The sequence below is a fragment of the Castor canadensis genome, chromosome 12, assembly GCF_047511655.1.
Source record: "Castor canadensis chromosome 12, mCasCan1.hap1v2, whole genome shotgun sequence".
Taxonomy (NCBI): Eukaryota; Metazoa; Chordata; class Mammalia; order Rodentia; family Castoridae; genus Castor; species Castor canadensis.
The window spans coordinates 34,685,945-34,702,255 of NC_133397.1; the positions used below are offsets into that span (position 1 = coordinate 34,685,945).

At 35.3% G+C, this 16,311-nt stretch overlaps 1 protein-coding gene and 1 long non-coding RNA gene across 7 annotated transcripts in view; one reads left to right on the forward strand and one right to left on the reverse strand.

The window, feature by feature from the left end:
- The window catches only part of Slc8a1 (solute carrier family 8 member A1), a 358,556-nt gene extending 357,930 nt beyond the window's left edge, over nt 1–626 (reverse strand). Inside the window, exon 1 of one of the 3 annotated variants that reach the window (XM_074049568.1) lies at nt 444–626. The gene's annotated coding sequence lies outside the window, so the exon portion shown is untranslated. The remainder of the gene's footprint in view (nt 1–443) is intronic. The other 2 variants (XM_074049564.1, XM_074049563.1) reach the window with 2 other exon arrangements.
- Nucleotides 1–16,311, forward strand: part of LOC141414797 (uncharacterized) — a 132,175-nt gene that overhangs the window by 1,932 nt on the left and 113,932 nt on the right. The window lies entirely within an intron of this gene.

Here is a 16,311-nt window from a genome sequence, read left to right on the forward strand (position 1 = left end):
CTATATCTAAGGAAGATCTAGCCACACTTGTGAGTTTTTGCTGGCTATGGAAGAACACGCAAGGAAAATGACAAATCCCACCTACCCAACCCTAAAATACAGTGTTAGAACCAGTAGGAAGCTGTGGCCCATTCCAAAAGGTGCTGGCAATATTGAGGAAGACTCATATCCACAAAAATCTGAATGGTAAGTGATCCAGGACAAAGAGATTTTATTTGGCAGGAAATTTGTATTGTCACTTTCCCTCCCTAGACAAGCTGCCCGGTCTTGTAAAGGCAGAGCTGTTAAATACCTCTTAGTCACCAGCCCCAACACAAATCTTTCTTTCATTTTTTTTTCAAAATATTATCTGGCACCTTCCCTTACAGGATGTGAAGGGCTCAGGAGGGAATATTGGCGAACGATTCTTCAGATAAGTTTCATTACAAAAGCCCTGCACCTACCTTGGTCAATCCTTAGTCGCTCAGTCTGCATGGGCTGAATGTGAGAAAAGATCCAGTGCGATGCCTTCTCCAGATTTACCAGAAAGAAAGGACCTGGGATGCTTGTCCTTTAAGTGTCTCTAAACATGGTTTGCATAGCTGGATCTCAGCTTATCTGTGCCTTTCGGCTTTCGCTTCCATACATGGATCTGTTCCCAACAGTAACTCCAAGCTGTCGAAAAGAAGCTATCTGGCAGCTCTCCGCTTCATCCAACACATGGATGATAAAAATACACATATAGAGAGACTTCCAGCCAGGCCCTTTTCCCACCCTGTGATCTTGCCACTACATGTTTTTGCAAATACACTTTTGAGACTGTCATATCTACTCTCCAGATTTTAGAGCACAACCAATTTCTCTAGGATTCCCAAATAAAGCATTCAGGGTAAGGTTTTGTTTGGCTTTATGAAAACAGAGACACAACTGTGATTTCTGACCAGACTCTTCATCCTTAAAACTTTTATTAATAAGGGCTATAGAAATGTTTAGTGAATGATTATCTAAATTAGTGATGGACCTATAAATAAATGTCTGAACAACCAGTAACACTGTCTGTGGATGAATAAATATATACTTCACATATTTATTGAATTGGGAATATTTGTTAACCCTCTGGATTATTTGTTTTAAAAGAAAAGATAGCAGACAATCAAAGTAATCAAAATATCTAAAATAAGAGCGGCAAGTTATTTAAATAGCTTCTCATTGGTGTTACTGTGGCAGGTCCAATTAAGCTATTATCAAGCACAGGCTTTGAGATTTAGAGACATTTTCTTTTTATATATACAAACATAAACAGAATACTAATTGTTATATTTGTTAATTGGCAAGGATAGTAGTTTAAATGACATATAGCTGTGATCTAATAATTCTTAAGCAGGGAATAAATCTTGCCCTGTATAGTAGAGGGGGGCTCCCCTAGAGGGTAGTTTAGCTTTCCAGTTATTTTACAATGTTCTTTCCATTTTTAAAACTGACCCCTCTTTTTTTCATTGGGTTGTTACTCTTCTATAACAAGAGGTAAGCTATATGGAGAGAAATAGAGCATTTATGAATAATGATTTTCCATTAATCTTTTAAAAACAATGTTAAAACTCTTAAATGCTCTTGTATGAAGAAGTAAAAACAAATTTGAGGCATACAGTCATAATTTATTTTAGTGTATTGAAAATGAAATGAATTTGCTTAAAATAGTCCAGGGGAAAAAGGGAAGGAGGAAAGGAAGCAAGATTGACAAAATGATAATTGTCACAGAGGGTTGATGAGCACTTGGGATTCATTATATTATTTTCTCTGCTTTGTATTTGTTTAAAAGTTTCTATTAAAAATGTAAAGAAAAAGAGAGAGAAGAGCACAAAACTACATGCTTAAAAAGTTAGTACAAAACAGATTATTGGCAAGTTTGAGGAATCTGAGAATTGAGTAATTTCTGCTTGAAAAGCACTAAGGTCAAAATAAGAAGGGCTAGATTGTGTTTTTTAAATTGAAATATCCTGATACTCTGACCTCCACCTTTTAACTTGAAAGTTATTCTATACGATGAAAATTAAGATGTGATATTTAAACAGCCAAGCTAATGTAACTCATTACTAGATATAGTCTATTGTCACCTTCCTCAGGAGCCACTCAATAGTCTCTTTTCCTTTCTCTTTTTCTAATTTTTAAGTTCAAAGGCAAAATCCTTTATTATATTATCCCTTATAGCTTGTAATGACCAGGTAACAGAGAGGTGTCAATAGGAGTCCTCTGGGCAGAACATGTAAGAAAAGTTTTTATTTATCTGTTAAAAGGGGACAGGCTCAGACTTTGCCCTTCTTGTTCGTGTATTCCTTCCACCTATGTCCTTTCCAGAGAGCAAAACTGAAACCTGAAATTGCAGAAAGGGGTCAAGCACAACGACAAAGACCAGTAAGGGAAGGCAGATGGACAGAAATAACTCCAGTCCTTCCCAGTATCACTGAGTAGCTGTGGTAACCCTCATCTGCATGTCTGGTCTTCTTGTTACAGGTGAAAAATAAAACCATATTTAATACAAAAAACTGCATTGTAGATTATGAATTCAAGACTCAAGTTAAAAGGCTTAGTCCTTGCTCTGTTACTTACTAGATGTATGATGTTGATCATGTCACAGAGTTCTATTTCCTCTGTTAGTCAAGAGAACACTTGATCTCCATAGCTTAGAAATACTGTATGAAATGATATATGTTATATATCTTTCTGAATTGTAAATGATTACATCAATGCAAGGTGCTGAGTATTTAATATATGAGGTGGTTAATATGTAGGACTCACAGTGAATTTGCAGCTAAATATAACAGGGTTTGGCATCTGCTTTCTGTCCACAGAAGAATTTGCAGACATTTACTTTGACTGGGTGAACTTTAAACCTCTTGGGAATTCTGCTCTGATGTTAGGAACATCCAAGGTATGGGATGCTTGTATATTCCAAATTGTGTTTTCCATTTTGGGTTCACCAAATTGAATTGGCATGTTCTTGGTGAGGTCTGCTGTGGAAGCCAGCCAATTTCCTGCGTCACCTCAGATAAGCAGAATTTAGGGAAAAGGAGGGCTCGAGAGACTCGTTTCTATTCTGTTCCTTCCCTCCTCTAGAGGATATTGTGTGGTTCACATACACAAAAAGGTCTGATAAGTAGGTTAAAGTCTTACCATATTTCCAGAGAAAGAGGTCAAATGGCTTCCTGTGAACCTTGTGGAAGTCATGATTGCCTCACTCTGTGGGGAAGAGTAGAGAACAGGTATCTGGGCATAGGGCTATAGGGCAGTTGGCACAGGCAGTTCTTTCAATTCAATGATCTTTACCTCTCCTCAAAAGCAGCTACACACAAACACATGCCCCCCACTTTTGCCAGAACATATTCTCAGTCTGTGATGCGCCTTAGTGTATCTTTCTTTCTGAAATCTTTCCCAACCTTACAACCAGTTACTCTGAAGCACATTTATACTTTTCCTCCTCTGTCTTTGGTAATTAAACTGTGAACTCCTGGAGAACAGGGGATTTTGTGCTATTTACTTATGCATCTCCAGTATTCTTCGGTGTCTGTCTAGTAGTAAGGAAACCTTAACACAAGTTTGCTGAAGAAGTAGACAGTGCTAAATGAGTGAAAATGGGAAAATGGTTAACTCTAAACTAATGGCCATTACCTTGGCTGCTCTTCTTCTTTTTCAGATGTTTGGTGGAATTCAACAGTGAATGAGCCCTGGATATTTTTCAATAAGTAGCTTTTTGAATACTAATTCAACCTTTATTTATTATAGTTCTGTTTAGATTATTTCTTCTTGAACCAAATTAGGTACCTTTTATCTTTGTAAGAATTTGTCCATTTCATCTAAATTATCTAATTTGTGGGCATATAATTGTTCATACTATTAATTTTATTTCTGTATACTTGGAGTTTATAACTTTCATAGATTTAACACATATATTTCATACATATAATGCAATATGACTCTACAAAAAGGGGAAAAGGAAATAAAACTACATATCACTGGAAATAACCTAGTTTACATCTGAGGTGGATTTCTCTTCTCTTCTCTTCTTCCTCTTCCTCTCCTTTTCTCTTCCTTGTCTCCTTTCCTTTCCTCTTCCCTTTTCCTTTCTAGTCCATTCCATACATTTTCTTTCTTTTCCTTTTGAGACAGGGTCTCTCTATGTAGTCTAGACTGGTCTTGAACTGGTAATCCTCCTGTTTTGGAGTTGTAGGATTATAGGCATGTACTGGCACATCAGGTTGATTTTGGTAAGTTAAGATGTACGTTGTAGACCCTATAACAACCACTAAAACTTAACTTTACTGGTTATTATTTTTTGGTAAGATCAGTAATTATGTCCTCTCTTCAACTTTTGTTTTCATATTTCTTTTTTTAATTTATTTCATGAATCCAAACAGAGCAGAGATTTGTCCATCATTTCCTTGCCATGTTTTCTTTTTCTCCCTCACTGTTTATGTAATACATGCCTAGTTCCCACCAGTTATGTTCAGGTACATACCAAAGATCTTTCAAATACTGTGCATTACTGTTCTACTGATTGGGTTTTATTACTTGTAGCTTTAGTTTTAAATTTTTTATTTTATTTTTGAGTTACCATATATATTAATAAGAGGTGATTTCATTGTGATAATTCCATACATGTGTACAGTGTACCTTGAACAAGCTACCCTCTCCATTAGTTTTCCATTCTCCTTCTCATTTTTCAGTGTTTGGCAGGTTTTGTTATACTATCTTCATGTGTACACAAGTAGTGAATTTCCATGTCTCCCACCCAGTCCCCTTAACTTTCAAATCTTTCAATTTGAGTTTCTCTTTTTCTTGGTCAATCTAGCCTAGCACTTGTCAATTTATTTCTATTCTTGATATCTTCATAATTGTTTGACACTTTATAATTTTAAAACATCCCTCATCTCTAGTAGTATTTTCTGTTTTAAAGTCTACTTTTTTAAAATTAGCATAACCACTCCAGCTTTCTTGTGGTTGCTATTTGCATGATAGATCACTCTTATTTTATTTTCACTCTATTTGTGTCTTCTGTAAACAGCATATAACTGGGTAGTGTTTTTCTTTTTTTAAAATCCAGTCTGACAACTTCTACCTTTTGGTTGGATTGTTTAATTAACTACTGTGTTAGTCAGCTTCCAGTCACTGTGCCAAAATACCTAAGATAAACAACTTGAAAGGAGGAAAGGTTTATTTTGGCTCATGGTTTCAGAGGCTTCATCCATGTCTGGTTGACTTCACTATTTTGGGGCAGAACATCATGGCAGAAAACATGTGACAGAGCAAAGCTGTTCACCTTCATCTTATGGTGGCTGGGAAGGGGAGGGTGGGGGGGTGTGGGGGGAGAGAGAGAGAGAGACATCATGGAGGGAGGGAGGAAGAGAAGGAGAGTTCCTAATAGTACTTTCAAGGTCACATGCCAAATGACTAGTTTCCTTCCACTAGGCCAACCTTGTGAAGACTCTATCGCTTCCCAATAGCACCACAGGTTGGTGACCAAGTGTTTAGCATATGGACCAAACCATAAGATCCAAGTCATAATTTAATGTTATTATTGACAGTTGGATTTGCATCTTTTATTTTGCTTTTAGTTTTGCTTATATCTCTTGTTTCATTTTGTTCCTCTGTTTCTCTTCTCTGCTTTGCTTTAAGTAATTATTTTTTGCTAATGTGTCTTAATTTCTTTTTTTTTTTTTTACTATATTTTGAGTTAATTTTTAGTGGTTGCTCTGGGCTTACTATATACATTTTAACAAAATCAGCCTTGAATTTAAACTAGCTTTATTTACTCTTTGGAGTTTTTATTGGTATATATATATTTTTTGCATCAATTTATGTTGTAAACCACAAAATACACTGTTAAAATTATTTTACTATCTCATTTTTTATGTCATTAAAATTTTGCTTTCATTACTTCCTTTGTGCTGTTATTGTAAAATATATTACTCATATATTACATTATATTTTATATATACATATTACATTTCTATTTGTTATTGGCTCACTAGTACATTTTACTTAAAACATGTGAAATTGCATAACAATTGCTCTTAAAATCAGCTAAGAGAATAGTAGAGAAAAATATGCATGTATAGTGTCTTTTACAATTGCACAATTTCTTTTATTTGTATCCTTTTTTTTGTGGCTTCTCCTTACAATCTGGTGTTACTTGCTTTCAGCCTAAAATATTTCTTTTAATATTTCTTACAAGGTAAATCTAGAAATAAATTTTCTCAGCTTTTGCTTATCTGGAAAATATTTTTGTTTTCTTTAAATATCTTTACTGTTTAAAGAAATCTTGACTGACAGCTTTTTCTTCAAACACTTTGCATACACACTATCCACAGCCATTTAACCTCTCTTGTTTTTGTTGTGAAATCAGCTATTAATCTTCACCTCTTGTCACTTTCAAAATTGACCCACATCTTTGGCTTTCTGCATGTTTATGTGATGTGTATATCTATTTATTTCTTTGCCATGGAATTCATTTAGGTTATTGTTTGCCAGTAAATTTGAGAAGTATTAATTTACCTTTGCATATATTTTCTTCTCTTCTGTCTTCCTGATAACTTCCATTATTGCATGTTTTTATACTTCAGGGCATCCCACATTTTTCCAAATCTCTGACCAGTTTTCTTCATTCTTTTGTCCTCCATTCTTTGCTTGCATAATTTCTATCAGTCCATTTTCTAGTTCACTAATTCTTTCTTCTTTCAGTTCAAATGCAGTATTGTGTTGTAATGGTGAACTTTTAATTTAAACTACTGTACTTTTTTCTTTCAGATTTCCATTTGGGTCTCTTAAGTAATTTTCTTGGTATTTTTTTTTTTTTTTGACTCCTGGAGCATTCCTGCCAGGTGCTTTATTATCATTTCTCTCTTACAAACTGCCTGGCCTACAGGGCAGGCCATAGCTTCATTACATCATAAACTTCCTTCCATGTCCTTTGCCACAACCTCCACTGTTCTTTAGAATGCCCGTAGGCTTAAGATGCTTCATTCTCTGTTGAAAGTGAAGTGTCAGTTCCTTTGGAAAGAACTTAGAGCCATCTGTTTTATGGTCTGCTTCTCTTCTCAGGCAAAATCTCTGAACTAAGGCTTGGGGGCTGGGTTTAGGAATAATACTAGCTAGATTCTCTGTGAGTAATACTGTTCTAGCAACTGAGCCCTTGGTAGAAAGAGCAGGCTCCAGGCTGAGGTAACTCAGATTGACTCTTCTGGTGTAGATAGTCACCACAATAAGATCTGGGTAAAGAGTTATCAGAGTCTCCGTATTTTCAACCCTGTGAGTGGGGATTGAGCAGGGAAAGGGAATGCCTGCTCTTGACCATACTCACCCAGAACTTAATCTAGGCATCACAGATTGATATTTCTTCATTTGCTGTCTGCCCTAAGGGTACTTTTAAAAGCGTGGTTATAAAAAATAATTTCTACAAGTTTCACTGGAGAGGGAATCAGAGAAGCTTCAAATGTTGTCATAACCAAAATTGATCTTGTCCAGACATCTCTCATAAGCAGTATCAGGCTATAATATGGTATGAGAGCCTCTAGGGGAAAAAAGCACAGTTTCCTGTTTAGATCTTAGAACCTAGGATAGCTTCTGGCATGAATTAGATCCTCAATTAAATTTTCCTGACTTACATTTCAAAAAAGTTAAAACATGCTTTTATTTTTACATTTTGAAGCCTTCAGACTGGTTGTACTTTTACTATTTAATTCCATCACCAAATCTTATTTCCATTTACAAATGAAAATATAGAATCAAAGAAGTAAAATGATTTATTTACCAATGCACATAAAGCCAGTGAATTCCTCAAAAGACATAACTAACTCACTTATTCTTTTATTGTTGTCAACTTCCCCATTTAACGTTAAGATAAACCTTGAGCCAGAGAAAACTGTCTTATAAATAGCAGAAATACCAGTAAGTACCAAGGGCTGAAATTTGATCTCTCCTAGTCCCAAAGATCTAAGAAAGAGACATTTTCTATGGCTCTCAGCCCAGCTGCTGCTCAGGTGAAAATTGGACAGCCCTTAAAATTGAAAGCAAGAAACTTTTCCTTAAACAGTTTGCTGATCTGTTCATATCTTTTCCCTGGGCCCTATTTCTACAAATTGTATTTGTCTACATTGCTTTAAATAGGTTGGAAAATCTAACCAGAAGAGGTTGCAACCAGGAGTCATATTTAATCCAGGTAAAATGACAAAACTGTTAGTTGACAAAGAAGATCTAAGTAAAGGTTTATTTTGGTCCAAACTTAACATTTGTCCACCTTACAAATAAAGTGAGAGGACAGATGGTTGCTTAAAATTGAGCAGAAAAAAAAAAAGGCACAGATGTTCAGACCCCACAGCTGTCCTTGGAACCACATGAAGAGATAAAGCAGCAAGGATCATTATCACATAATACTCCATTTTCACAATGGACAATTAATTTTTGAGACTTACTCTTTTCCAGGCTGTAGTGCACACTTCTGTCAGTTTAAGCTCCCAAAGCCATGCTTTTTATCAAGTTCTTCCAGCTGTCCAGATTACATTATTTTTTTCTTCCTTTGAATTTTTGCTTTCATACTTACTTTTGAAAATTAAAGATAGTCTTGTATTGCTTCCTGGAGTTATTTGATTATGTAGGTCTTGAGATTTTAAGATTTCTGTAGATGGAATTCATGATTGTCTTAAAACTTTGAAATATTTGTCCTGATACTTTTCTAATATGGTGATAGCTACACAATCAATACTTATGCTATACATGAAGTGATCATAAAAATAGCAAAATAAATGGAGCATGTAGAATTTTAAGATACAGTAACAAATGGACTCTAGTAAAAATTGGCCTAACTTAAGGCAAACTATGCAAGGACTATCATTTAATGCAGATGTGTGTTTCTACGCCATGATAGATACTCTCCTAGCCTGCCTAGAGAGCTCAAGTAGCCACTTCCTACACGTGAGTATGTGAACTTGATTTATGTAAGCCCAGATTATTAGGGATTGATATAATCAAACTACATTATGTGTGAAAATAACACAATGAAGTTCACTAAAAGCTGTAAGAGGGGAAAGGATGAGGATGTAATTTGACCAAAGTGTATTATATACATGTATGGAACTATCACAATAAAACATTTTAGTACAATTAATATGTGCTAATAAAATTTTAAAAATTAAAAAAACAAAAAAGCCCCCAAACATAATTTTATTTACTCATTTTTCAGAAGAAAAAATAAATTCTAGACTTCATTTGTGAAATAAATTGCTGTTAGACCATCTCATTTGTATAATGTAAATGAAAACCATTGTACAATATGTAAAAACAGCAACATCCATGAATTATATCAATTAAATCATCACAACCTGACTTCCAATACTTAAACCCCATTTATTAATAATCAGGACAATGCTATTATGACTTTATTTAACCAATCAAAATTCTATTCTTGTATCTCATGTATACTTCACAGAAAGTTGTTCACACCAATGGATCTGAGTTTTGAAGCTAATTTAAGGTAGAGGTTAATGTGATAACATGTTTTTACAACCATATGCTCTTAAAATAAATTCAGCTGGTAGAAGAAACATTGATGAAGTTGGAAATTTTCTTTCAATGTGTGTAACAGACAAAGGAAAGTTATTTTGGAGGACTTTAGGCAGCTTTACATTCACCTCTCACTCACAACTTCAACATCGCAGTATTCTTTGAAGACTCTAAAAATTAAGGATGCCCTTTTCTAAGGAAAGATTTGCATGAGCTGTAGATCAGTTCTCCTTTTTGACATAAGGCTCTTTTTGGGGATTTAGTATTGGAAATACTGGAGGATACTGTATAGTCTCGCTGCTCATGGCTTATAGTGAATTAATTTACCAATGACTAACAAGAATAAGCCATTTTAGTTGAATTAGGTTTAATTACTCTAATTTTTACCAATATCACCACAAATACTATATACAAGAGGAGAACGTATGCTAATCCTGACTGTAAGCTTGCAGATCTCTTGAAAATTGGAAATCTCTACTCTGGTTCAGATTTTATTCTTACAGTAGCTGTGAACAGCCTTTTTCATTGTATGATTGTTTTTAAAATTATGAGCCATCACTTACATGTCAAGCTTCACCTGGTGAATTAACTATAACTCTTTTCTTCATCATCCCATAATTATAGAAAATAAGTTCAACCTGACAATGAATTTAGAGTGACTTCATCAACAGTGTTGCTTCAGTGCCTACAGAACTGACAGTTTTCATAGTCTTCCTTATCATTTTCCTCTCTTTTTCCTTGTGCTTTAATACATAGTAAGACAGGATACACGATGAAGGATACAGTTATGATACGGATGAAGTCATGTCAAGTCTGTGAAGGTCCTGAGATTTTGCCCTACTTGTAAACTAGTAAATTTGACTGCAGCAGTTTTGTGGATTCTGGAAGAAGACATAGGATTGCTGATGTAGAGACCAAGATATTAACATTCATGGCACAGCAAGAAGCACAGCCATCAGGATTTATTGCATCAGACCTCAAGTCCTGCAAGGATGTGGCAATGGACCCCAGAGAGATGCCTTCCATGGAGGGAACGTATCATAGAAAAAGAATCTCGAAGTTAGGGACTCTGCCTCTTAAAATGAGTAAGAAGCATGACTGCCCTTTATCCTAGAGGATCTAGGACTGTCTATCTATCTATCTATCTATCATCCATCTATCATCTATCTATCTATCTATCTATCTATCTCTATCTATCTACCTACTGAGGCTTTTTGAGACAGGACCTCACTACATGAGATCACTCATGATCTGCCTCAGCTGTCCAGTGCTGAGATTACAGCTGTGGCCTACCAAGCCTGGCTTATCTTTATTATACTGATAGTAGGCACGTTACTTGCCTTATGGAGGGATCTACTGTCTTTATATTCCAGGAACACTTATACAAACATTTTCAAACAGATAGTACAAAATACAGAACAGTTGGTGCTTCTGTTTTCCAGATGTGTAGAACATGAACAATATAGAGAATTGTCTCTCAACAAGTTGTGAAGCCAACTGTATGGTAATGTTAGGCTACAATGTGTGCTCAGAAGTCTCAATATTTAATTGTGACTTTGAAAGATAAAAGGAAATTGGGGTAGTATAGCTAAAAGAGGTTAATATGAAGACAGTTCATATTAACAACCCTTATTTCTCATTAAAAGGGACTGAGGTTAGGACTGAGAGGGAAGGAGGTACTTGATATTGGCAGCACAAGCATCTCCTCCTTCATACTATAAAGCTATACATTAGAATTAGTGTATAAAGTTACATTAAATTATATTATTTCTTATAATTGCATGCACATCTATAATTATCTCAATATAAAGTCTAATTTTCAAAACCAATGTAATAAAAATATAAGTATAAAATATAATAGGTTCAGCAGGCCAAAACTTCAATTTAAAGGAAAAGCAAAAGCTAATTTCTGTTACATGATATATGGCTTGCCTTTTTCCTCTTAAATTTTTAGGACTTACCATTTCCTAACTGTAGCATCTTGACAAACTGTAGTGCAATCTCACCACCAGTGTATTAACATTAATGCAGTCCAAGAACACAAGGCTCCCATCATTGCAAGGACCCTTCATGTTGCCATTTCCAGCCTTACCCACTTCCTTCCCACATTCACCTTAACTCCCGACGAGGATCAATGTGTTTCCATGTCGACATGGAATATTAGATAGATGGAATAACACAGCATCTAACTTTTGGGACTTGTATTTTTCATTTAGCATAACCTTTGGTGACTCATCAGAGTTGTTGGGAGTAGTATTCCATGATATGGAATGTCTTTAGACATTCACTAGCTGACGGATGCCTGAGCGTAAGTAGTGTTTAACATTGCAAATAACATTGCTGTAGATATTTGTGTACAAGTTTTTGTGTGAACATAAATTTTTCATTTCTCTAGGATAAATGCCCAGGAGTACAATTTCTGGATCACATGGTGGCAGCATGTTTAGTATTTTAAGAAACTACCAAACTGTCTTCCAGAGTGTCTATATAATTTTACCATTCCCAAGAGCGGACAATGAGTGCTCCTGTTTTTCTACATCCCTGTGACCATTTGGTTACAAACTATCAATAGGTGATAGATAGGCACCTCATTGTGCTTTTAATTGTATTTCTCTATCAGCTTTATCCTTGCATGTGTTTTTTTTTTTTTAACCATATTCTCTTTGATGAAATGTCTAGGTTTTTGGCCGAATTCTTATTGGGTTTTTATAGAAGTGTTGATTTTGAGAATTTTTGCATACATGTTCTTTGTAAGATACATGGCTTACAAATATTTTCTCTCTGTCTGTACATGATCTTTCCATTCATTTACAGAGCATCGGATTTGAATTTTGGTAAAGTCCAATTTATCAGTGTTACAGTTCACAAACCATGTGTTAGTATCAAGTCCTAAAACTATTTTCTTACATCTAAACCAAAAGTATTTCTATTTTTTCCTTAAAAAATGCATTTACATCTTAAGTCAGGTTTTATTTCGGGTTAATTTTCACAGAGCTTGTGAGGCTTAAGATAAATTAGCTTCATGAAATTAGTTATAGAGTGCTGCATCATTTTCTGTTTTATGGCAGAGATTGCATAGAATTGGTGTTACTTTTTCTTTAAACATTTGGTAAAATTTCTGGTGGAGTGTCTCAAGTGGTAGAGCACCTGCCTAGCAAGCATGAAGCCCTGAGTTCAAAGCCCAGTGCTGCCAAAAGAAGAAAAAGAAAAAGAAAAAACAAAAAAAAACACTTGGCAAAATTCCCCATTGAAACCATCTGTGCCTACACATTTCTTTTTTGGGAATGTTAAAATTGTTTACTCAATTTCATTAGTAGTAGTTATTCAAATTATCTTTTTCATTTTGGATGAGTTGCAGTAATCTGTGTTTTTCAAGAATCAATCTTGCTGCTTAAGTTTCTATTTCTGATGATTTTCTGTCCAGGTGCTCTATCAAGTTTGGAGAGAGGTGTTGAAGACTTTGGCTGTGGTTGTTGATTTGTCTATTGCTCCTTTGAGTTTTATGAGTCTTTGCCTTTCATATTCTGCTATCTGTTGTTACATTCTTACACATTCAGGATTGCAGAGCTTTCTTCATTGATCAACCCTTTCATCATTGTATAGTATCATTCTCTGTCTCTTAACTTAATTCGTGCTTTATGGTACACATTTTTTTCATTTGATACCTCTGAAGTGAATTTCTTGTGGGTAAGATCATGCCTTTTAAACATCTCTACCAATCCCTGTCTTTTAACTGGTGTATTTAGAATGAATGCTACTGTTAAGTTTGCCATTTTACTTTTTGTTTTCTGTATTTTTCATTTACTTTTTCCTTTTTCTGCCTTCTTTTGCAGTTATTAACTATTTTTAGAATCCCATTTTTATTTATCTTTAATGTTCTAGGACCCACTTCTAGGACACTATCTTCATGGTTACTTTAGACATTTCATTATACATAGACCACCTAACATGAGTGTCAGCATTTGTCACATTTACCTATGTTTACTTGCTATGTTCCTCTATCTTTCCTATTTAGAAGTTCCTCATTTTATCTTTCCCTTTTTTTAAAAGAATTTCATTTAACTGTTTTTGAAGAGGTCTGCTAACAGCAGTTTCCTTTAGTTTTATTTAAGAATTTCTGAGTGCGTGGTGTGGTGGCTCACACCTGTAATCCTAGCTACTTGGGAGGCAGAGACTGGAAGGATCGTGGTTTGAGGCCAGCCAGGGCAAAAAGTTTTTAAGACCTGATCTCAACCGATAAAGCTGGATGTGGTGGCAGGTGCCTGCCATCACTGCAAGGCAGGAAGCATAATCCAGGCCAAAGGGACATAAATGCAATACCCTATTCAAAAAATAACTGTATTTTCAAGTGTGAGGACAGCAAGGAGGTTCTCCGTTGAAAATGAAAACAACAGCAAAATAACCAATGCATAAATGACCAGAGGTGTGGGTTAAGTGATAGAGCACCTCAACCCAAGGCTCTGAGTTCAAACCCAAATAGTGCCAAAGGGAAAAAAAATAATTTCTTAATTTTCTCTTCATGTCTGAAAGAGCTTCTCACTGGTTGTAGGAGAACTTATTTTCTATACAACTTGAAAAATGTTCTGCCCCTTCCTCTACACTTCTATGTTTGTGGTGAAAGACTGGCTGTCATTCAAATTGTTTTTCTTCATAGATAATTTGTTATTTTTCACTCACTGCTTTCATACTTTTCCTTTAGTTTTCGGAAGTTTGACTATAGTCAAATACCGGGGTTTTTTTCCTTAATTTATCCTGTTTGGTATTCATTCAGCTTCTTGAATTTGAGGTTTATGTCCTTTGCCAACTTTAGGGAGTTTTTAGCCTAGAACTTTCTCAGCCTCTCCCTCTGCCTCCTCTCTGAGTTCTGGATGACCTAAAGTTACATTGTGGTCTTATGTTTCCCTCAGTATCTGCTTTTATTTTTAATTCTGTTTTCTCTCTCTGTTGTTCAGATCAGGCAGTTTTTATATTTCTCTCTGCCAGGTCACAGATTCTTTCCTCTTTGTGCTGTTGAGCTCATCCACTGAGCTGTCAGGGATAGGGGTTGTTGCCTCATTATTGTCAAGGGGAGGTAAGTACCAGGTTCTCCACTAAGCCTCTAATGACACCAGAGGAGTGGCTCTTTATTACTGCTGATTGTAGGTAGGAGAATAACTCTCTGCTAGGCTTCCTACTACTAAACCTTGTAGGTGGGAAAGGTTGTAGTAACTTATTACTTCTCCCTATATGGCATCTATGACACCGTTAGTTAGAAGATGCATTTTTAGTTTCAAGCAATGGAGAAAATTCTGCCTCTATGCCTTCTCAGACATCACACTAGTAAGAAGGGTTAAGGAGGACTCATTTCTACCATATAGAGTGAAGTCCAGGCTTGCCAAGTAGTTGCTTTCCACTGACAACTTTGGGGGGTGTGGGATGGTTACCACTGACAAAATGAAAATCTCAACTCCTTCCTCAGTCTCTTTTGGCAGCACCTCAGCATAAGTAGAGTGACAAATGAGTGAGGATAGAAACCTAAGCTTCCTACTTGGCTTTTGTTGTTATATGGTAGTGGTGTTTAGCTGTAGTAAGTAGATCTTTTCTGTCTATCTAGGCAGTCACTTTCTTGGAGTTTTAGCTAGAGAGAGCAGGTTTTATCAGGAATTTCTTCTCTTTTGGCTCCAAGTTTGGGATATATATGAAAAAAGAAGACCTAATGGACTCATCGTCAAGTCATTAATGGGCCATAAGACCACTTATTGGCCTGTCTTCTTTCAGAGTTTTTTGTTTGTTTTATATTTAAATGCCTGGGGTTTTTTGTTTATTCAGGATGAGAGATGGGGAATCTATGTCTAATCTACGTTTCTAGAAGCAGAAGTCTCAATCACCTGCATCTTAAGAAGTGCCTACTCATTTCCCTACCTCCAGGTACATTGATGGCTAAAATTGATTTTGTTTGCCCTGTGTTTGGCAATCAAATGCCTCATCCTTTTAGTTAACATCAGTTTTGATAAATACCATCATGGAGGAAAATATGAAAAAATAAGAAGTGAACAAAATAGATTCTGTTTTAGAGAAATGATATATAAGCTTGAGGAAAATAGATGCCATCTAGAAATTTATGTTACAATCATTGACATGCTTCTTTAATGTTCATTGTTGTTCTCTTTTATTTGTAATTCAGCATTTAAAAAATAATGAGAATTACATGGCTTAGCTATTTTGGAAATTACCTGTACATGATGTGTAAGTTACAAAAGGATGTAGAAGCACCAATATTTTAACCCTATGATAACAACTTAAAATTTAATAGACCTTGGGGATTGGTAATCATTTACACTGGAATACATTTTATTAGTTATCTTAAACTAAATAAGGTTTCAATGGAAATTTTTTAATACTCCCATTTTTGAACACTAACACTCAAGGCTGAATTCAACATTCATTAAGAACTGCCAATTTAGTTCAGTTAGCAACTTTGATCAACATCTTTGTTAATGTCTCTAAGTCTATTGCATTATTTAAAAATATCATTACAGATTACAGGTGTACAAAGCTTTCTTCTACAAAACATAAGCCTAACTTTCAAATTTTGTATCTTGCTTGAAGGACTGTTTCTCTTTTATTTCTGTCTCTATCCTTCCTGAGTCATTTCATCAGTTTCCAGGACCACAATAATACACAGCTACTAATTTTCAAACCTCTATTCCTCCCCATGAAAACATTCCTTTTGTACTTTCTCTATTTCTGCTGTATTTGACCTTTTCTCCAGGAGATACTGCAGTAAGCTAAAGTAAAATA